The following is a 24,045-nucleotide window of genomic DNA, read 5'->3' on the forward strand; positions in this document are numbered from 1 at the left end:
AGAAAAATAATTCCGTATGCAGTGGATTGGAATCAAAGTTTTTGCTTCCTCTGCCAGACATAAGGAGTGGCTCTGTACAGGTAGACATATTTTTTAGCTTGCACATAATTTATACATGCACACGTATAAGTCAGAAAGCAATAGTCATGCTTGACTAGTTTGTTTTAAGTTTCAAATCTGGAAAGCATAGCATAGCATCAATACTAGAGTCTCTGAAGGTAGGAATTTATTCTCAAAAAACCTTTTGAAGACTGGGTTGACAAATAACAAAATCTTCCTCCCATGAGTATTTGTAAACACACCTAGTGACATACAGACATGTACATGCATGCAGTCTCACTCACAGTTCATTAGCGTCCCATATATTAATCTGTTTGACAGCTCTCCTATGTGCAAGTATTCTACAAAGAAACAAATGCAAAGCCTAGTTGTTACCCTAAAGTGAAATAATATTAGACTGTCCCAAGACATTGATCAAAAGGCATGCAGATCATTGCACTTTCAAAAGAAGTCTGTCTCTATCAGCATCAAAACCAGTGAACTGGGAAATCTGCAGTGTCTATATGATGTTTGTAGTTTTGCTATTATGTTTCTATTTAGTGATACAACCCATGTGGCTTCCTTCTTTCAAGTGGTTGATGTCTGTTGTTCACCTGAAGAAGCAAATGGAAAGATCCTCTGTCGGGTATTTTTTTTTTCTACTGATTTTAACCATAAAAACGTAATTCATTTTGGACTAAAATTAGTAGGAAAATGATTGTAATTTACAGGGTAGTCTTGATTGGCTACCATCCTAGACTTCATTCTTACCAGCTGAATTTATTTGAATAGCTCTGTAGTGGACACAGACTTGTTCACAGAAGGCAAAACTTAAGGAGACAGTAATTCCCTCACACTCATTAGTACTAATTGCTGCTGTACATTCCTGTGTGAGATAATGGTGTACACGTACTTCTTTTGTCTCCTTCCTTTTTCTTCAGGAGAAAATAAATTATAGGGAGTATGTAGGTTGCTCCAAAAATACTTCCTCCTATTTATTTCTATGGAAAATACAACAGATAGAAAGAGCAGAGGAACACCGATAAAGCAAATTTTCAGCTATAAAACACTATTTTTCAACATAGTCATCTCCATTATCTATTTATTTTCATCAGAAATGAATAAAAGCCTGTACAAAATGCTTTGAGAAATCTGCATCAGCAAAGGTTATCCACTCTTTCATAGCTGTTATGAAGGCATTGTTGCTAGAAGAATGTTGCCCATGCAGTCCATTTTTCATTGAGTCAAAGAGGTAGAAGACGGAAGGAATCAAATCTGGAGTATACTGTGGGTGTGGGAGGACAGTCCAGGCAAGACAAGCAATGTGTTCCACATTCTTCAAACTGGTATGAGGTTTGGCTTTATTATGGTGGTAAAACAAACAAACAAACAAACAAACAAAAAAGAAAACAAAGTTGTCTTCTCTGGCCAGACACCAGAAGTTCGATACTTCAGCCCAGGTAGGTTCCAGGAAACCCACACGGATCATTCATTTCCTATACCAAAAGACAATGCACATGACTTTACTTGCTGAGGAATGCATCTTAACTATTTCTTCAATGGGAAATTCACGTCACCACTCCATGAACAGCTATTTTGACTTCAGTTTGTAGCAGTTACATAATGTCTCATCACAAGTAATGATGCAATCCAGAAAAACATCATCTTCAGCCTTGTATTCACTCAGTAGATTCTGACAAACATTCATACAGTATCCTCTCTGTTCCTGTCTGAGCATTCATGGGATGCATCTGCTGCAAACCTTGTGATATTCCAACATTGCCTCTATTGTTTTCAGTGCAATTAAGCCAATGTTCAGCTCTGTACACAGTTCCCTGGCCATAATGAACTATTTCACATGGATGAACTGATTGAGATGCTCTTCATTTTGTGGTTTGACAGTTATGTATGGCCATCCGGAATGTGGTGTGTCTTTCATGTCACTGTTGCTACCGCTGAAATGCACCACCCATGGCTTCACTGTGCTCACATCAGCTGTTTGATATCCATAAACATTCAGCAATAATCTATGAATGTCAGTGGGTGTCATTTTTTCCATGTGGAGGAATTTAATTCCACGTCTTTGGTTCGTATGTTCTTCCATGTCAGACATCATTCTATAAGACTGACTCTGTCCTGTCATATAATGCACAGCAACAAAATGCAATGGAAAGTGGAACCCTGGCAGGAAGGTTCAACTGTTATTGCCATGCCACTAACGTCTGCCTCTCATATAGTGGGCCAACATAATAAAAAAGGAGGCATTCCTTTTTGAGCAGTCCTTGTATACAATTTGTTAGCAGTATATCTCATTTTGCTGTTTCTCTTTATTTCTTGTTTTTAGGTTATATGATGACAAAAAGTACTTTCATCTGACTGTATTGTTTTGATCCCTATCTCTTTTACCTCTGTGTCTTGTTTGTTTGTTTGTTTGTTTTTCTTTGAGGAAATTATCTATGGACATGAAAGCAAAATATGGTATTTAGACTTGTATAGTCTGGTCTGGATGTAGCTTAGTTTTAAGAACAGAATTTAAAAACCTGGTGTTTAATTCAGAAAGTCAATCCTCCTGAGGTTTCATGAAGAAGTCAGTGTAAGACACACAAGAATGTATGCAGGAGGTAAATCTTGCACCAAGACTGATTTGCTGAGATGCTTAGTTCTTTCACAGTAGGTGTTCAGGACTTTGATAATCTTTTTCAGTAGAGTGAGGACATAAATTTTGTCTTTGCAACAATTCCTGGAGGTTAACATATTTCACTGAAGCAAGAGAATGAATTCCAAGAATAAAAAGCTCTTTACAATAAATAGTACCATGCTTCACAGTGGGTAACCACATAAGAGGGTTGGACAGTCTGGTCATTCATCAAAATAGCTATTTGTCTTTTTAGATTTCTTGATCATATCTATCCTTAGAATACTGCAGTCCCCTCTAAAACAAATGTCATCTATGTTCCTGAATTATGTATAATGCTCTCTAATTATTTGTATAGACATTTCCATATTGCTGATCGTTGCAATATATAGGTCTCCAGAATAATTTAGTTTCATTAACCTTCAACTGACTTTATATAAACTAAGCCACGTTCTCTTTGACAAGCATGGTTGAACTTTATTCTTGTTCACTTGTTCAATAAGCACCTTTCGAGACAAAATGTGGGAAGTGGAAACTGTGAAGCAGGAAGAAAAACATAGTTTTATATGATCTCTGAGAAATAATAGAAACATAATGCCTGTAAGTCATTGTTTTCAATCTTAAACTTGGCTTGCTGATCATTTTCAGGTTGTTTTAGTGCATATCTGTGTACCTTTTCTCAGCTTTATATCCTTAAGATGTTCTACCTCTGTAGCCCTCCTCTGGATGCTCTTTCATAGCTTTATGTCCTTCTTATATTCTGGTGTCCAAACCTACAAGCAGTGCTGGAGGTGAGGCTGCAGCAGGCAGAGCACAGTGGGACAACCTCTTCCCTCACCCAGCTGGCAGTGCTGGGCCTGATGACTGGCCATTCCGGCTGCCAGGGCACACTGTGACTCGTGGGCAACTTGCCACCAACCAGAGCCCCCACGTAACTTTCCGTGGGGCTGCTCTCCAGCTTCTCATCCCCCAGACTGTACACAGAGCCAGGGCTGCCCCATCCCAGCTGCAGAACCCAGCACTTGCTCTGCTTCATGCAGACAGTCACCATTCTCAAATTTGTCAAGACCTTGGTGTGAAGGCTCTCTACCCTCAAGGGAGGCAACACTCCTTCCAATTTAGCATCATCCACAAATTTATTTAATATAACTTTCAGATCTTCACTGGAGTCATCATTGAAAACATTAAAGAGAACTGGTTCAAAAAAGGAGCCTTGAAGAACCCCCCTAGTGGCACATAGAGCAGCTCTCAGGCCACAGCCCCCCCATGCCTCACACAGTCATGTTTTGGTCATCATGGGTCATCATTCTTAGGGTCATACTGCCATGGCTTTCTGACATCATGAGTCACCTCCCCAACATCTGCTATAAGCATGGGCACCCTGACAACAGAACACCACATGTTAACTGACTGGTGTCTTGGTGTCACACTTGTGGCCCAAGCAACAATTTTGAAAGTCCCTTCCCACCATTTGTGTTGTCCTTCATGGAGGAGGATGGATCCTCCTCCACCAAAGAATCCAAGGCTTCAGGGGAGCAGCAGCAAATTGGAGCCAGTGGATGTTGATTCACCTGGCAGCAGTGTCGAGCCCACAGAGGTGGACATTCCTCCAGAGGAAGAGCTCATGGAGATGAATCCACCTCCATTGGGGCAGGGCAGGCACCTCAAAATTACGTCTGCCTGAAGACGCTGCTACATCTATCAGTGGCACATCAGGGGCTATCAATTTTAATCTTTTAACCTTGAGCAGTCACCATCTGCCAGAGAGCCCCTGTGCCAGCGTCTGCTCCATACTGCCCTTTCTTCCCCACTCTCCATCCTCATCCTTCCCCAGGACCTCTTACCTCTTCTTTCCTGAGCTCTGAGGAAAAGGACAGGACTGGGACTGGCATCCTCCAAGCTGCTGTGCTGGGACAGTAAGAGGAATCCAGAAGACGGCCCTGAGCTCCCTGCAGCATCCAGGTGGTGACAGAAGCTACAGAGGCAGCTGTTCGGGTGGAGAACCATGGCTGCCCATGGTCTGGATGGGTGTACGCTCCGCTGGGTGAAGCACTGGCTGATGGCTGGGCCCAAAGAGTCTTGGACAATGGAGTTGAATGCAGTTGGTGACCGGTCACGAGTGGTGTCCCCCAAGGCTCAGTGCTGGGGCTGCTTCTGTTTAACATCTTCATTGATGATCTTGATGAGGGAATTGAGTGCACCTTCAATATGTTTGCAGACAACACCAAGCTGGGAGGGAGTGTTGATCTGCCAGAGGGGAGAAGGGCACTACAGAGGGACCTGGATAGACTGGATCGATGGCCAAGGTTAACAGCATGAGTTTCAATAGGGCGAAGTCGGGTCCTGCATTTTGGTCACAGCAACCCCAGGAACCCTATAGGCTTGGGGAAGAGTGGCTGGAAAGCTGCCTGATGGAAAGGGACCTTGGTGTACTGTTGGACAATCGGCTGAATATGAGCCAGCAGTGTGCCCAGGTGGCCAAGAAGGTCAGTGGCATCCTGGCTTGTATCAGGAATGGTATGGTGAGCAGGACTAGGGAAGTCATCCTGCTCCTGTACTCGGCGTTGGTGAGGCCTCACCTTGAGTACTGAGTTCTGTTTTGGACACCTCAGTACAAGCAGGACATGGAGGTACTGGAGCAGGTCCAGACAAGGGCAACAAGGCTAGTGAAGGGCTTGGAAAATCAACCCTATGAGGAGAGGCTGAGGGAGCTGGGACTGTTTAGTCTGGGTAAGAGGAGGCTGAGGGGAGACTTTATTACTCTCTTCCAGTACCTGAAAGGTGCTTACAGTGAGAGCGGGACTGGTCTCTTCTCACTGGTGACAGGTGACAAGATGAGGGAAAATGGCCTCAAGTTGTGCTAAGGTAAGTTTAGGTTGGACGTTAGGAATCACTTCTTTTCAGAAAGGGTGGTTAAGCACTGGAACAGACTCCCCAGGGAGGTGGTTGAGTCACCATCCCTGGATGTGTTAAGAGCTGTTTCGATGTGGAGCTCAGAGATATGATTTAGCGGAGGGTGGTTAGAGTTAGGGTACTATGGTTAGGCTGCAGTTGGACTTGATGATCTTTGAGGTCCTTTCCAACCTGAGTAATTCTATGATTCTATGACTTTGGTTTGGATGGGAAGAAGGACTGAAGTGCAGCATGTAGGTCCATTCCAGTAGCTGCATTAGGACTTTTGTTTCAACATTTCAATAATTTTAAAGAACAACACAAAATAATAAAAGTGTGAGCAATTTTTAAATAGCAAAACCAGTCCATGACTCTCCATTTTGGCACTTGAGGATCTGTCTGGGGACTCACGTGTCCCCTTCTGCTCTCCCCAGTGGGAACGACCCTGCCCTGCAGGGTGAGGGCCCAGCTCAGTCCTCAGTGCTGGGGAGGGGACCAGGCGCAGAACAGCCTAGGGAAGGCTGCACACACAGCCTTTGCTCGGTGCAGGGCATAGAAGGCCAAGGTGGGACAGAGAGCAGAGAGGAGCTCTGTCATAGCCTCTGCCCGGCGCAGAGCCACAGCACCTACATCTCTGGTGGCTTCTGCAGCCACAGGAACTGCTGTGGCCACCCAGATAAAGCTCCACAGCCAACATGTGGCCAACTGGGGCTCAGGCTGCAGGGCAGACCTGGCTCTATCAGCACCCAATATTCATGAAAGAATGACTTAATTGTAAGTGAAGAAAGTCAAAAAAGACCAACAGGGCTGATATTCAATGTTTTTTAGTTAAATGTTGATATTTACTTAGGTTCACAACATACCACATTAACAGTCTCAACTTCTCAACTAAATGTATCATTTTGATTATAATAATACTAGACTAGGAGAAATTTACTGATGAAGACAATGACTCGTTTCCAGTGCCCATATAATAAGAATTTGTTAAAATTTAAAATATCTTATAATTACTATATATATATATATTTTCTTTATGCAGGAACAGGCTGAGGGAGCTGGGGCTCTTCAGACTGGAGAAGAGAAAGCTCCAGGAGGACCTTATAACAGCCTTCAGGTACCTGAAGGAGGCCTACAGGAGAGCTGCAGAGGGACTTTTAATAAGAGCAGATAGTGACAGGATGAAGGAAAATGGTTTAAAACTGGAAGAGGGTTGATTTATACTTGATATCAGGAAGAAATTATTTACTGTGAGGGTGGTGAGACATTGGAATGGGTTGACCAGTGAGGTTGTAGATGCCCCCTCCCTGGCGACATTCAAGGCCGGACTGGAGGGGGCTTTGAGCAGTCTGGTTGAGTGGAAGGTGGCCCTGCTTGTAGCAGGGGGTTGGAACTAGATGATCTTAAAGGTCTCTTCCAACTCAAACCATTTTATTATCCTATGGTTCAGTGAAATATACAGTAAATTTGTATATTTAGTAAATATTTGCATATGTATGTTTGAGTTTCTGCATCATAAGTAATTCTCATCTTTAAACATTGTTTTTAAAGCTACTTGGGACCATAGGTTACCAAATATTCCACAGAAAAAAAAAAAAAGATTTCTATGTGTGTGTTTAAATTTGAAAATAAATTAGAAAATATTGAAGCATTTTATTGTGATCAAAACATACATTTAATCTCTCATTTTTTTAAGCAATCCTTTACTTAGGATCTGGTCCAGGCTCTTGTATCTGTCATGGTTTTATGACTTTTTTATCAGTATTTCACGTCATAACATCATGTAAAGCTCCTGGAATTAAAGAGCTAATACTCCAGTTCCATGGACTGACTTCCGGATACCTGGTTCTCAGAAGAGAAGAAGAACTACATACCCCAAAGGATTTTGCATTCAGATGGGAAGATAAGACTCACAAGTGACGGGACTCTCTCTCTCATTGCCTGGCAGTGTGGATGTGCTCCCCAGCTGTTTTGCCTTCAATTGAAAGTAAGGCTTTTGGTTTCGGACGCTCCCTATCTCATTTATTTGACTTTTTAGGCTCAATTCCAATTATATTGTATTCTATTGTGTTATCTTGTATTGAAATATCATGTTTAGTAAAAATTAACTTTCCTCCTCAGATCACTGCTGCTGTTCTGTCTTTAAGCTCACCTCCCATCTCCCTGCTCTCCCTCTTTTCCCCTTCCCCTTTTTTGGGCCAGTGGGCCTGCAGGCCTGCTGCCCCATCACGGATACAGATTGATCTAGATAACTCTGTGACAATATCCTATTTCCTTATTAAAAGAAAGGGTCTTTCTGGGTCACCCCTTCCAAGCCTTTAGTTTTTTAAAAGAAGAGTTCTTGGTGCTTTCTTCTTAATTTAATTTTGAATTCTTGGCCTTCGAAGAGAATGAGAACATAGTTAAAATATATTACATTTGCTATTCTACATGGTAGAGTCTAAAATAAAATTAAATACCTTATTTTCATTATAAAAAAACTTAGAATATTTGTATTTCATTTATTATTGTAAAATACCAACAAATAAAATAGTTCATTTTGTAACTTATTCTGCAGTTTCCAAGCTGAAAATGTTCTTCTAATTTTTCAGTTTTTCTTGAAAATTTTCTTCTAATAGCCATAATAATCACACTGTTACACACATAACATACTATAATATAACTGATACTTAGCCAATAAAAGGTCTCATTTCTACTCATGTTTGGAAAAAAAAAAAAACAACTCCCTAAAATATTACTGGTATCAAGATAACAGCAGAATTTCTGTCAAGGATCTGCAATGAAATTTAGTAAAACATACAAAACATGGTTTCTTCACTGTGGATTGAATAATAAAGTCTACCTGAAACTGAAATGGTTTTCTCTAAGCAATAGTGTTTTATAAGTTATGTTAGCAGTGTAATTTTTTTTTCCAAAAATGTAAAATCTGAACATTTAAACTTTAAAACCTATTAAAAACAAAGTGACTAGACATAATTCTTGTACAAATTCATCCACTGAAAGAAGGAAATTTTTCTGTCCACATATTTTGTTTTATTCTAATACTTTCACAGCTATATTGTTGTGACATCTGAATGCCAAATGCACCCAAGAGCATTAAATTTTACTTTGATTCATTGCTTCAGCAGCACTCCTAAAAGATCTGTAAAGGAAATAAATAGTAAGTGATTTCACAAGCAGTTTATAATATGGTATAAAATAATAAAAATATTTTATTATCATGATAAATTTACAGGAAAAGTGTTCTAATATTCATTTAAATTGGAAAAAAACTTATAAAATCATCAAGTTCAGCTATCACCTAGTACTACCAAGTCCACCACTACAACATGCCCCTGCCATATCCATGCATCTTTTAAATGCTCCTTGCACAAACTGAGGCCATTTGCTAACATTATATCACTAGGCAACTGAGAAAAGAGATGACACCATAGAATCATAGAATCATAGAATTGCTAAGGTTGGAAAAGACCCACCCCACCCACCCCACTGCAAACTTCTTTTAGGCAGTCTCACCTCAGGTAGTGTGTGCAGTTTTGGGCACCACAACATAAGAAGGATATAAAACTCCAAATGAGGATCACAGAGTTGGGGAAGGGTCTGGAGGGCAAGGTGTGTGAGGAGCACCTGAAGCTCGGACTTTGCTCAGCCCAGAGCAGAGAAGGCTGCGGGGAGCATAGGGCAGCGCTGAGCTCTGCTCTCTGCTGGTAGCAATAGGGCTGAAGGGAATAGCATAGGACTGTGTGGGAAGGGTCAGGTGGGAGTTAGGGAAAGGTTCTGCACCAGAGGGTGGTCAGACCCTGGAACTGGATGTCCAGGGCATTGATCACAGCCCTAAGCTTCCAGAGTTCAAACAATGTTTGAACAATTCTCTCAGACATATAGTTTGAATTTTGGATGGTCCTGTGTGGAGCTGGGAGTTGGACTCAGTGATCTTGGTGGGTCCCTAACCACTTTGGACATTTTACAATTTTCTGATTGCAGGATAATTAGTATTTGCAGAGAGTTATGATGTTTCCACTCAGCCTCCTTGCCACAAGAGTAATCAGACCCAGTTCCCCCAGGATGTTGTGATGGGTAAATGACATAATATACACAAATTACAGCTAAAGCCTAAAGAAAATCAGCCAACTCCTCGTCATGAATAATGAACAGTTTTCATTTTCAGATTTTGCATCCACATTTCAAATTATTTATTCAAACACCAAAAACAAAACAAGAGTAGCTGTCCAGTCAAGTCCGTATTGTGATCTCTACAAACTGTCTTCTAAACCAATGCCTGTTTGCATAGAAAAGCTATTGCAAGCATAGTGATAATTTATTTTAAATTATTTACAGGTTATAAAATATGGTTAATAGTACACAAAACTTACATTGTTTATTATCAAAGATATTGGAAGCAGAGTGCATTATCAAAGTGCATTGGAAGCACTTGAATAGCAAGAAACAGTGATATTCATCTTGAGGCAGCAGGCATCAGCTATCTTGAGGGAAGGCAGTGGAGAATCTGAAAAAAAAAAAAAAAAAAAAAAGAAAAAACACAGAAAGGTATACTTATGTAATTTGTCATCCCACCAGTATAAAGGTTTCAAAGAGTTCCCGATACACACTGTTTGCTTTTGTCTCAGAAAAATATTCGAAGAGTTAACATATGTTCTCTCGCAATGAATTCATCCTTTTGCATGTGGAAGGGATATACGTAACTTGGATTTTATTCATACAAAACACTACAATTTAGGAAGATATATAATTCTCAGTAGACTGTAAATCATTCAGTTTTTAGATAGAGATTTAAAATGCTGATGGATGCAAAAATACGTATTTTCATATACAATGTGACATAATGGAGTTACAACACACAGAATAATTTTAACACCACATCTGATATATTCTTGCCAAATAAGCTAAACACCAACCTGATAAAAAATATGGTAAAATTTATACCTTCTTCTGTGCTTGCAGAAACTGTATTCCAGACGGTATATACTATGCTTTTCAGCCTTAAGCAGAATGACAGAGAAATGTCACCAACCATGCAGATGTTCATTAATGTACAGCTAAAGCCATTGCATTGCAGCCTAGAAACAATGCAATGCAAAAATGAGACCTCTCAAAGATTATGTAATCCAACAAGCACACTGACCAGGAGCTGTAGTTCAAATAAACAAGCAGTTCATTAGTTTGTTATTGCTGGTCCTAAATGTATAAAACTCTTCAAGAAAAAAAAGGCATGGTAGTCACAATCTGTTTAGGTCTGCTGAACCCAACCAAAATGGTTCAAAGTGTGTATGTCGGTGCTGTGAGACTGAGGAATGCAAGTGGACATACAGGATCTGAGCAACCTTCCACAGCCTGTTTTGAACCTGTTAATGTGTTCTGTGCACTTAATGGCATCTTATAAAACATCTGGTCTCAAACATTCAAATATTGATTCAGTATATGGAAATCTGGTATTACAGTACTGCTGTTTCTAGGAACAGCTTATATAAACAGATCTGACATGATTGTGCCATATGGCTTTATTTCTGGAGTACTTCAACTACATTTTTTAGGGGGAGGGGTGTGATTAATTGAAGTGATTTATAGGTCCTCTCATTTCCTTCAAGGTGGATGACGACTAAGTTGTAAAAGCCACAAATTTTGGTGTCCAGGTTCATAAGGTTTTGCAGTTAATGGTCAACCAAATGACAAATCTCTGCTGTGCATTCACATGTGACTCCAGTGAGTGGGTGATAACACCTAAATTCTCTATAGCGTACAAATGTGCAAGCTGAAAAGGAAGTATGTTTTATAGGTTCTCTGTGCTTTCACCATGCCACATTTACCTCACATTAGTGAAGACAAATACGGGGAAATGAGAGGTTTTGAAGAAACAAATAGGTTGTGGCCCTTTTGCAAACACCAGTAACAGCCTGAATATTGTACCTGTGTTAAGAATGAAGCTGCAGGCTCCGGGTAAGTTTTAAAGTCTAAGGAATTTTGTCAGCTTGAAGATGCTGTTTGTCTTGACATTCCTTCCCCAATTGTGTAACTCTCCAAGGATGAATTGCAGGCTCTGCCATCTCAGACTGTCTCACAAAACTGCCAGCTTTCTGTCAAAAATTTTGCTTCACAGCTTAAGCAATTCTTATTCACACCAAAAAATATTGTTTTATGATTTGGTCAAATTGGATGATATCTAAATAGGGGATGAACAAAGTACTGTGGATGCTCATATCTGACAAAGCCTGGAGTATGGATCATAGAATCATAGAATCACTCAGGTTGGAAAAGACCTTAAAGATCATCAAGTCTAACCACAACCTAACCATACTACCCTAACTCTAATAACCCTCCACTAAACCATGTCCTTAAGCACCGCATCCAAATGGTTTTTAAACACCTACCTGGGGAGCCTATTCCAATGCTTAACCACCCTTTCTGAAAAGAAGTGTTTCCTGATATTCAACCTAAACTTACCTTAGCGCAACTTGAGGCCGTTTCCCCTCGTCTTGTCACCTGTCACCAGTGAGAAGAGATCAACCCCGCCTCTCGCTGTAAGCACCTTTCAGATATTGGAAGAGAGCAATAACGTCTCCCCTCAGCCTCCTTTTGCCCAGACTGAACAGTCCCAGTTCCTTCAGTCTCCCCTCATAGGGCATATTCTCCAAGCCCTTCACAAGCCTTGTTGCCCTTCTTTGGACCTGCTCCAGGTCCAGTGTCCTTTCTCAATGTCCTTTCTGTACTGAGGTGCCCAAAACTGAACGCTGTACTCGAGGTGAGGCCTCACCAACGCCGAGTACAGGAGCAGGATGACTTCCCTAGTCCTGCTCACCATACCACTTCTGATACAAGCCAGGATGCCATCGGCCTTCTTGGCCACTTGGGCACACTGCTGGCTCATATTCAGCCAACTGCCCATCAAGGTCCCTCTTCTTCAGGCAGTTTTCCAGCCACTCCTCCCCAAGCCTGTAGGGTTCCTGGGGTTGCTGTGACCAAAATGCAGGACCTGACACTTGGCCCTGGAACTGAGACTGTCCAGGTCCCTCTGTAGTGCCCTTCTCCCCTCTGGCAGATCAACACTCCCTCCCCGCTTGGTGTTGTCTGCAAACTTACTGAGGGTGCACTCAATCCCCTCATCAAGATCGTTAATAAAGATGCTAAATAGAAGCGACCCCAGTACAGAGCCCTGGGGGACAACGTTTGTGACCGGCCACCAACTGGATTTAACTCCAGTGACCACAACTCTTTGGGCCTGGCCATCCAGCCAGTGTTTCACCCAGAGGAGCGTATGCCCATCCAAACCAAACCATGGGCAGCCAGCTTCTCCATGAGAATATTGTGGAGGACAGTGTCAAAGGCCTCACCAAAATCCAGGCAGACCACATCAGCGGCCTTGTCCTCATCCACTAAGCCAGTCACCTTGCCATAGAATGAAATCAGGTTTGTCTGACAGGATCTACTATTTGTAAGCCTATGCTGACTGGGCCTGATGCCCTGGTTGACCTTCAACTGGTCCATGATGGCTCCCAAGATTATCTGTTCCACAACCTTCCCGGGCACCGAGGTGAGACTGATTGGTCTGTAGCTACCAGGATTATCTTTCTGGCCCTTTTTGAAGATGGGTATCACATTTGCCAGTCTCCAGTCCGCTGGGACATCCCTGGTGAGCCAGAAGTGCTAAAGATGTGTGCAACTACTGGACTACCTTCCTCCCTCCTTGTTCTTTTTGTCTCTGTCATGAATATCTGAATTCTGGGGGGAAAAAAAAAGAAAATAAAAAAGAAACGTTTAATCCAACTGCTTTTGACCTTCTCCCTATTCTCTTCCTGATTTTTAGGCTTACGTAGCTTTGTGAGTGCATTTCATCTCCATGCTTCTGCTAGAGAATCAGCAGGGGAGGCAAGAAGACAGCATCCATCTGGTAGAGTGTAAGAGATTATTCTTTTATATGATTGACTCAAAGTTTGCTGAGGAACAAGTCCAGGCAAGTCCTGGGCAAAGGTAGAGAAATCTTCTGTCTGGAGGACAATGATGGACAGGTCCTGGCAAAGGGTTGTGAAATCCTTTAAGGAGCACAGATGGACAAGGCCAGGGGCAACAAGAGAGGGATAAGCTGTTGATAATGGCCAGGAAACGGACTTTGAAGCGGACTCATCTAGAGGAAGATGGCCATCTCAGGAGGTATGCACATGACTCTTGCTCAAGCACCCAGGGATGTCACGTATGCAGGAAAAAAAGGAAGATAAAAGAGGGTCCAACAGCTATGAGGAGAGGGTTTTTCTGCCATCAGATCCCTCACCACAATGGACTCGAGGTTTCTGCCATCAGATCCCTCACCATGACGGACTAGAGGGTTTCTGTCATCAGATCACTCACTATGGACCGTATGCTGGCAGACTTCCCTGGGACTGCTACCTGAGACCTGCTGCTTCCTCCCGGGCTTACTCTGCGGCTTCTTCCTGGACCCACCTGGTACCTGCACCCTCTCGTTGCCCAAGACCGGCCTCACTGCTCCTGCCCTTCGGCCTCGGACCATCAGAACGTCGTGCAATGGGACTACTGCCAGATCCTGGTGGTGACTATCCCTGTTTTATGCAATTCTTGCTTCTTTCTATCTTTTCTATTGCTCGCCTTCCCTTCTCCATCACCCTAATCCATAATAGTGTCTATCCTCCCCTTTCTTCCTCTCCCTTATTAATATTTGTAATAAACTGATCAGACCAACATTTGAACCGTTGTTTCTTAATCTCACGCCAGGCATACATATTTCAAAGAACCTCCTCTCCCTCCTATAAATTGGAGTGAGACATAGAGCCATGGCTGTGCAATACTCTTCTTATTCACAGTACAATTACACTATCTTTGCACTAGCTTTATGTTTTTAATTATTTACACTGGACCTATTATTGAGACATACAAAACATTCTCAATTGTTCATAATTTGATGCTGTTAGAAGGGCTCCAGCCCTCTGATCATCTTAGTGGCCCTCCTCTGGACCCAATCTATGAGCTCTACATCCTTCCTGTACTGGGGTCCCCAGGCCTGAACACAGTACTCCGGATGGGTCCTCACAAGAGCCGAGTAGAGGGGGACAATCACTTCCATCTCCTTGCTGGCTACGATCTTGTGATCTGTTAACAGTTTTTATCTTTCCCTCTGAACAGAAAATGGAAACAGAAAGTCCCCTGGGATACGCAGTTCTCTTCTCAGAACTAGGAACCCAGAAATATCATCAGTCCCTGGAACTGGATCATTAATTCTTTAACTCCCAGTGCACTCACTACATGATGTTATGATGTAGAACACCAATAATCAAAAACCATAAAACCATGACCAAAATTTTACTTATTTTCATACCTTCTGTATTTAAGATCTTGACTATAAACTTTCATTAACATAAGGATCTTGTCTCTTATTTTCTGTTTTCCTCCACAAACCACCTACCCATGCAGCAGGAGAAAAACAGGTCTTCAGGGTTTTCCGCTTCTGAATACTTTAGAGATTCTGCAGGATCTATTGATTTGCCCTTTGTATACTTACTGAAGATAGGAGAAAGGACCACCACTTCTCCATTATGAAACCACTCACCTCCCCTCATTTCTTATTTGATTAGAAATGCCACTCTGTCATTTTTCCCATGCAACCTCATGGCAAATGCAAAACTTCCATTCCTGTATCCTCCACCACTCCAAGTCTGTCCAGCTAAACCTGGAGTGGTTTGCTGGACTAAGAAGGAAGCTGTGAAACCAAGCAAGAAAACAAAATGAATATTTTCTCAGCCATTTGGTGGAGTTCTGACACTCTTCTAAAGGTGGCACTTTTTTTGGATAGAAAATGAGACAGTAAGTGTGGTTACAATGCTGCCTGTGTGGTCAAGATAGTGGTTTGATAAGTGTACCAGCAGAACAAGTTTGTGCCCGAGGAACCTATCCTCTCCTTCAGGTACATGTTGTGCCAGGTACACTAGACATCCATTTTGTGAAACCACAGCCTCAGCAAATTGTTTAGCATCTCACTGTTACAGGTCCCCCATGGGGAATGCAAGGAAAGCAATGTTTACTCTGCCAATTCCTGTACAGCTGCTGAGAAAGTTTCTACAGATAAGGTATTAAGAAAAACAGTTGCACTGTTTTGAATGTGCAATCTAAATGGAGACAGAAATGCTGGGAGACTGAATGTTGTTCTGGACAGTTCTAACTTATCCACTCATGAATGTCCTGAGGGAATCACTGAACCTTCCCTCATCCAAGCCCCCCAAGGCTCCCATCCACTCCCCATCCCACAACAGCTTCAGCCATGGCCTTTATTCTTGTCTAGGGCCATACTGTAAGAATTCAGTGGGACTCAAGAGCCCAGAACACCTGGAACACTGTCCGAGATTTAGCACTTAGACTAAGTAGCATTTCCTTAGATATGCCTCACAAACACGTAACCTTATAAAATGGTTTGTAACTGATTTACTCCAAGCCCAATAGCATGGAATATCCAGCCAGTTAATTCTTTAGACATTACTGTAATTCACATTTAGGTAGAAAAAGATGGGGCAGATGTCAAATAATTTCTGAGAGAATTCAACAGCTGTGTTAATTAGTAGATCTCAGTTTACACTGCTGTCAATCTGCCAGCAGGAGTTGCCAGTGCTTTGGTACAAGCATGGAACAATGAACTTCAAGGGTCATAATATTTTTTTTCTTCCCACTGTGGACAGATTATTTCCAGTATTTCATATTTAAGACAACTGTCAGAATTAACATGAAGATATCACTTCTACCAGAGGGAGGCTTATATTTATCAACAATTTAAAATATTTACAGAGAGTCTGATGATTTCTTTTTAATTTCACTGTACGCTTTGGGTGGAGAGAATCATAAGCTGTCAAAAAATTCCCTTCCTTCCCTCTCTCTCTGTGTTTCTATGTAAGTTGGGGCTTCAAACTTTCATAGAATCATAGAATCATAGAATCACTAAGGCTGGAAAAGACGCACAGGATCATCCAAGTCCAACCATTCACCCATCACCAATGGTTGTCGCTAAACCATGTCCCTCAGCACAAAATCCAAATGTTCTTTCAACACCTCCAGGGTCGGTGACTCCACCACCTCCACTGGAATGGCAGCCCATTCCAGTGCCTGACCACCCTTTCAGAGAAGTAGTATTTCCTAACGTCCAGCCTGGATCTTCCCTGGCACAGCTTGAAGCCATTCCCTCTAGTCCTATCACTAGTCATACGAGAGAAGAGGCAGACCCCCAGCCCACTACAACCTCCCTTCAGGTAGTTATAGAGAGCAATAAGGTCTCCCCTGAGCCTCCTCTTCTCTAGGCTGAACAATCCCAGCTCCTTCAGCCGCTCCTCATAAGGCCTGTGCTCCAGACCCCTCACCAGCTTTGTTGCCCTTCTCTGGACATGCTCCAGGGCCTCAATGTCTTTCTTACAGTGAGGGGCCCAAAACTGGACATAGTACTCGAGGTGCAGCCTCACCAGTGCTGAGTATCTATGTTTTCCTCAAACACACTGCAACCTGCAATTTTCTGAGGTTTCCACTGTTTCACACATATTTCTGCTTCTTCTATCTTACAGCTTTTGCTTCTGCAGAGTACTGGGCCTATAAATATGACTTAGACTGCAGCTTTCCGAGTGATCCAGAATTCTGCAGAAAACTTGGAAATAAGATTTAAAAGTAGTGGGAAGATGAGCTGAACTCAATAGGTGTGGACACTTGCACATAAAGGAACATCATGAAAATACATCATTTAAGTCTCCTGAAATATTTCATATTAAAAAGAAAGTTACTTTCAAATTGTCAGACTTTGGAATCTAACCCAGAAAAACATCTAGAGTGGAATATGAAAAGTAGGTCATCTTAATCAAACCCTTATAATTCATCTCAGGATTTTTGAGAAACTCTTCATCCCTTTATCTTGGTTTGGTTTTAGTTTACATACAAAGCCAGATTTCTTTTTATATTCACTTTGACCGTGGCCCGTGATTATATCAATCTTTCCAATTTGATTTTAAAAGATCTTAAGTGTTCAGTCAGTATCTAGTGATGATTATTCATGCAGTTTCTTGTACCATCAGTTCTAAATGTAAAATTTCCCATCACAGGAGCTTGAATATGAATTCTAGCCAAGGCTTTTTCTCCTTAGGCATTCAGGACTGAAAGTACTCATAACAGCTGTTGGTGAGGTTAACCTCTGTGTCTCATTTCATGGGCACTATAAGAAAATTCCTCCTCTGTATGTGGACTATTCCATTGTACTCTTCCAGAGTATTTTATTCAAAATAAGCATTAGTTCAACTTTTGTAGAAGAGGACTGTACAGTAATAAACTTGTACGTAAAAGAACATCACTAACAAAATCCTTTCCTTTCAAATATTTCAAGAACTTTCCCAAACTGTGCTATGCAGAAGAGTAACAAACTTGAATGTTTGAAAGACAGGCTCCAGCACTTCCCTTTGCAGTATCACTGGTATTTATCTTCCTTTGGTGTGACTTTCAACTCGTAACTACCAGCAAGAATGTGAATGCTGTGAGAAGTATCAAGACAAGATGCATTTCTGGTGAGGGAAGACTAGCTAATATAATTATGTACTACTCCAGATCCTAGTCACTCGAGAGGTTCACCCTCTTTAGCCCAAGTTTACATAACATCTGTAAAACATATGCAGAATATTGTATCCTATTGTTCACACTAGGCTTAAGGGTGGTTAAGGGCAGAGTATCAGCTTTGGCTTGCTTTATTCCCAGAGGTAGACTTAATGTCCCTACAATTTAAATTGCATACTATGTGTATTATGAATTGCTAGTTGAAAGTAGTAATCTTATGGTGGCAATACATTTTTTAAATGTCACTTCTGTTTCCTTTTGAAAATGTAACCTGGTTTCATAAGCAAATAGTACATTCGTTAAGAGAACAGTAATCAACAACAAAAAAATAACGGCAAACTGCACTCCCATCTGATATAGTGATCCACCTCAGTAGATACCAAGCAGGGCAGCAGCACAGTGAAATGCTTAGTATCTGAGCTGCATTTTCCATATCAAATTTCTATTAACAATAATTACATTTCCATGAACTTTTACTGTAGTACAAATATTTCATTCCCCATTATAATGGAAAAATAGGCCAGTAGTACAAAGCTCACCAAATTTTAATCACATTGGTATTTTTCTTCAGTGGTAAAGAAAATATCCTTGCTTATGAGCAAAGAAACATAAATTGGAGGACACTTTCCTTTACACACTTTCTTACAGTTTAAGCAATTTCACTGCAATGGGTCCACTTAAAGCTCAGTAAAATAAGAGATAAGAGGAATATCTGTAGTGCTGTATTTCCCAAGGACAAGACACGGATGAGTTTGGATGATGAGACTCTTCATTCCTGTGCTCTGATTCTTTATTTTAAAATGGTAGTCATCAGGTATATATATATATATCTTCCTGAGTCCCTGCTATAAAAAGAAAGAAGCCTGCAAAATATTCAAGCTTGCAGATGTTGTTATTTCTCATCTCATTGCTATTACAGTCACCTCATATCTATTGTAATTTACTTCAAAAACAGATTAAAATCACAGTTTCTTGGAAAATAACAGCTAAACTTTATTTGAATATAGAAAATCAAATATATTCCACTCATACTGGTACAACTGCACCAGTACCAATAGTATCTGGAATATATAAGTTACAACATATACCAGAATGTTCTGCTTTCAGTAAGTTCTGTTTCTCATCTACATTTTTTTTTTATCACAGTTAGTGTCAAAACTGCTCTGAGAATCAAGAGTTTTCAAGAACATAGAAGTCAGATTCTCACAGCTGTTGATAAAAAAGTCTTGAATGTCACTGAAAGCAGACAGTACAGAAAAACAAAGTTTTACAGTGGTGTAACAAAACAATGTTTTAAAAAGAGAAAATACAAGATAAATATGAAGAATCTGCCAGTGAGATGTTTTATGATGAAAATAGATCTCCTAAGGAAAGTAAGGAACAGTCATGGATTATCATACCAGAAATGAACAAAATTTTAATTAGATTATTGCACATTAGTATTAGAGGTGTCTCTGAAAGGTGATTTCTATTTTCTGCCTGCTAAATTTGCTGGTCAGAGAAAATATTTCTCAACTACTGTAATAGGAATTATGTAAATTAAAGTCAAAATTTTCACACACGTGTGACTAGGTTTTCAAACTTTACCTTAAGAAGTTGAAAACATATGCAAACTTTAGTGTAACCATATAAACAAAATGTGTAATACTTATCTCTACTGATATAAAATTTTCTACAGATTACTTCAGAAAAAAGAAGCGAGAAGATTTGCATCACAGTAAACAACATAGTAATGAGAGGAGAAAGGCTCCGCAATTTTAAAAATACTGGCATTAGTAAGCTGTTTTAAATGTTACACAGTACAAGCTAAATAAAAGAGAACACCTACTGAATTTGTAACACCAACTAATGTTTGCATTTCTGTTTCTATGTTTTTACCTTTCAAAAACAAAGAAACTGCATGGAACAACTGAATAAATTGAATGTACCATATCTGCTAGTGCTTTGGTGAAGTGATTAACAACTTTTACAATTTCTTTTCTAATATAATAAGCTTAAACAAAGTAGCTTGTGTTGTGTTTGGAAGGTTTTTGTTTGACTGGGTTTTGTTTTTCTTGTTTTAAATACATGTGGAAAACTCATGTATAAAAAGGAACAGAAAAGAACGATAGTCAACCACAAAAAAAATCTCCACTATAAGTTTGTCCATTTTTGCTAGTCTTACCTAAAGATAAGAAAAGGTTAGGAATAACCTATGGAATATTGAATGCATAACTAGATAAGAAAACATTTTAATTATATCTCATTTGAAAACTGGTGTTTGTGTTTCAGATGACTTCAAATTGAACAGCATTTTCTCCATTCTGAGAGAGTGAAAGAGTTAGCAAATTGTTTTTCTTCTGTTAAAAGGAAATATTATATTTTCTGTATATGAAGAATAAGAACTGTGGTTTGAAATGAAATGTTATTCTATCACTTATACTACATTAAGACCCAAGAGATGTGTGTTACTTGGATGTGACACTTGCTGGGTAGTCACAGAAGACTCACCTCGGTGTAAAGCTGTCACAGAGGTTTCCGTATCGATCCCAGGAGAAGCAGGGCACTGCTAAAGTGTCGCTGGAACATGACAAAGTTCTCAGCTGCTGTGGCAGTCCCCCAGGGACATCCTCCTCCTCAAACTCTCACTGAGGGTCTTCGTGGCATACAGACAGCTTAAGATCATGGGGTCACAAAGAAAGCTTCAAATCAGTTTTAGAGGTATGCACACAGTACTGTAATTATACACAACAAAAGCTATGTGCCTGGTAGCTTAACTGCAGGAATCTGTGGGCAAAGAATAAGGAGCACAGCTTTATCAGCTATGAAAGAAATTGTCACTAGAGTGATATATATTTGTGTAAGCAGGCAGAATTAGGCAGTGACAATCCTTGGATTTGTCCGATGTGAAACTTTGTAGAATTCAAAGAATTCCTACATTCACAAGGGCTGAGGCCTTGAGAAGATCATTAGTATGGAGCTGAAGGCAGTTTGAGAACAATTGCTCAGAACGTATCCAAACAATCCATGTCCTCATTGTTGTGGCAGTCCATGTTTGGCTCTCATTTGTCCCCATGCATCTCTAATGCTTCCAGATGCTGTCAGATGATCAGCCTCAAACAAAACAATTTCAGGTTTCTCTCAGACTAATACTGCAAAGTTGGTCTAGACAGGAAGCCTGTGTCTGGGCTTCCTGAAACTACAGTAACATGCTATAGCTGTGAGTAGATACCCTAAAGGAGAGGTACTTCATGCAAACAGAAAAGATCTTGGAGTATCATGCTCATAAAGAAAAACATCCTGCTGGATGAAGCTCAAGAAATTTGTAGGCTACTGTATAAAGAATTGTTTAGCCTGCTTTAAACTGATTTGCTACAACTCATAAATTTCATGTTTGTGAAAGAAATGTGATAGGAGAAAAACTAAGTAGATGCACATCACAGAGAAATGAAAGACTTTACAACAGGAGAGGGCAAGAGGAAATCTTCAATGTGAAAAAAAGTGGTATGTAGTTGTAATGAAATATACTTACTGAAGAAAAGATTAAGATATTTAAAAAATAAGAAATATGTTTCTGTTGTGTTCACCCTTTATTTTTCCTAAAAAAAAATCATAAGTGAACTTATTTTAAATCTTTGATAATTTTACTTTTAAGAAATGGATTATCATTTGGATTCTAATAATTACAATAAATAAAAGGAAATAAAAGTATGGAACAATAATAAAAAATATGGGTTTTTCATTTGCAAATTGGATTACATACATGTAAGGATTGACTGTGGCGTAGGATGGACACAACAAAATTTCAAAGAATCCAAATAGAAAGATTCTCACAAGTTTTATTCTACTTTTATATATAGTTTTAACATATATGTACAGATAACTATAGGCATAACATAATTTTTTAGCAAGCTATACAGAAATAGGTTTGTAGGCCTGAGAGTCTGTTAATGCTCTTTTGCCTGTCAGCTGAATAAAATGTAGAGCTGAAGGCAAAAATAAGGGATTTGAGAAAGACATAAAATAATATGCTTGTGCTTATGAGGAAGCTGTATTTTTTATACAGGTCCTGTTTTTTCTTTCTGTGTGCAGGGTCAAACGGTACGCTGTAAATACTCTTTTTATCATTAGGAGCCAGTCCTCAACTGTGTTTGGAAACTTGAATTCAGAAGCAGTAAGGCAGATTGAGAGAGACAAATTTATACCTGATGTAATTCTTTGGCAGTAAACCAAGGATAAATTTGGCCCATGTGTACAAACAAAAGTAACTAAAAATGTACAAGTGTTACAGATCTAGATAAAGCAGCAAGTCAAGGGAGAACAGAGGGCATCATCTTGAGAGGTAATCAATATGTGTGGGAGGCTGGTAAAGATAAGCAGCACCAATGTCAACAGAAAGTCAGACCGAGTGGGGAGGTAGAGAAATAAAGCTGTCACAAAGTGGCAAAATGAAAACTTTCTGATTCTTCCTACATCCATCAGTAAATTTTGTTTTTCACTAACTATATAATTGCTTGTGTTTCAACCACGCTTTGGTTACATTAGTATGCAATAGAGGATATTATCAATATTATTTTGTGCATTTTTTAGTCTGGAATGAAGCCTTGATATCTTGTTTGGGTGAAAGAAACTCTGTTTGTATTTCTCCTTATGCCACAAGGCTTCCAGACTAATAAGGAGACATTCTTGGATGATGGGCATAGTAAGAGCAAGGCAGGTGAAAGGGTCTTATGCTAATCGATAAAGGAATTACCAAGGATCTGTGGGTCAAACTGAGTGAAACGTTCCATCCAGACACGCAGAGATGGGATCAGGAAAACCAAGGCACAGATGGAACTGAATTTGGCAAGAGTTGTGAAAAATAAGAAGAGACTGTACGCTGGCCAGAGGATAGAGGCAAAGGAGAGAATGCCCACTCTGATAAATGAGAAGAAAGAACTGTCAACAACAGACACAGAGAATGATGAGGTACTCAGCAAATTCTTTCCCTGAGTCTTCCCAGATCTATCACATCCCTGAACCTCTAGGAAGAAGTTTGGCAAGACCACTCCCACTGTAAGAGAAGAGCAAGTCCAAGATTTCCTCACGAAACTAAACGTGTACAAGTTTATACAGATGGACAGCATCCCAGAATCCTGAAGGAACAGGCTGATGGAATTGCCAAACCATTCTCCAAAATATTTGAAAAATTGTGACTAGTAGGTAAAGTCCTTGTTGACTGGAAAATAGGGAAGCATCATTCCCATTTTCAACAAAGGGAGAAAGGAAGACCCAGAGAACTACAGGCTGGTGAGCCTCAGCTCTGTGCCTGGGAAGATCATGGAGCAGATACTCATGGAAGATACGTCAAGGTACATGCAAGGTGAGGAGGTGATTTGAGACAGCCTGAATATATTTACCAAGAATAGATTGTTTATGACATAATCAATACTGTGTCCTTCTGTGGAGTGATGGCATCAGTAGAGGAAGGAAGAGCAATTGATGTACTCTACCCGGACTTCTGTGAGGTCTTTGACATGGACCCACAGCTCATCCTTACCTCTAAATTGGAGAAATATGGATTTGAAAGCTGGACTATATGGTAGGTAAGGAATTGTTTGGATGACTGCAGACAGAGAGTTACAGTAAACAGGCTTTTGTCTAAGTGGAGGCCAGTTATGAATGCTGTCTCCCAGAAGTCTGTATTGGAACCAGTGCCCTTCATCATCTTATTCAACAACACAGGCAGTGAGACTGAGTGCACCCTGAGCAAGTTTGATGATAAAATCAAGATGAGCAGTGCAGCTGACACAACAGAAGGAAGAGAGTGGCATCCAAAGGGATCTGGACAGGCTTGAAAAGCAGGCCCATGTGAACCTAAAGAGGTCAAACTAGACCAAAAGCAAGATGCTATCTTTTGGTTGGTGCAATCC

The 24,045-nt window shown here is 40.4% G+C and overlaps 1 long non-coding RNA gene across 2 annotated transcripts in view; it reads right to left on the reverse strand.

Moving 5' to 3' along the window:
* Nucleotides 1–6,681: 6,681 nt before the first annotated feature.
* The window catches only part of LOC101748659, a 42,971-nt gene continuing 25,607 nt past the window's right edge, over nt 6,682–24,045 (reverse strand). The window contains exons 5-7 of one of the 2 annotated variants that reach the window (XR_005842822.1): nt 20,645–20,808; nt 9,937–10,070; nt 6,682–8,705 (exon numbers count right to left, since the gene is read on the reverse strand). This is a non-coding gene — a long non-coding RNA (uncharacterized LOC101748659). Of the gene's footprint in view, nt 8,706–9,741; nt 10,071–20,644; nt 20,809–24,045 lie in introns of those variants that run through there. The other variant, XR_005842821.1, reaches the window with a different exon arrangement.

Source organism: Gallus gallus, chromosome Z (assembly GCF_016699485.2).
Source record: "Gallus gallus isolate bGalGal1 chromosome Z, bGalGal1.mat.broiler.GRCg7b, whole genome shotgun sequence".
Lineage (NCBI taxonomy): Eukaryota > Metazoa > Chordata > Aves > Galliformes > Phasianidae > Gallus > Gallus gallus.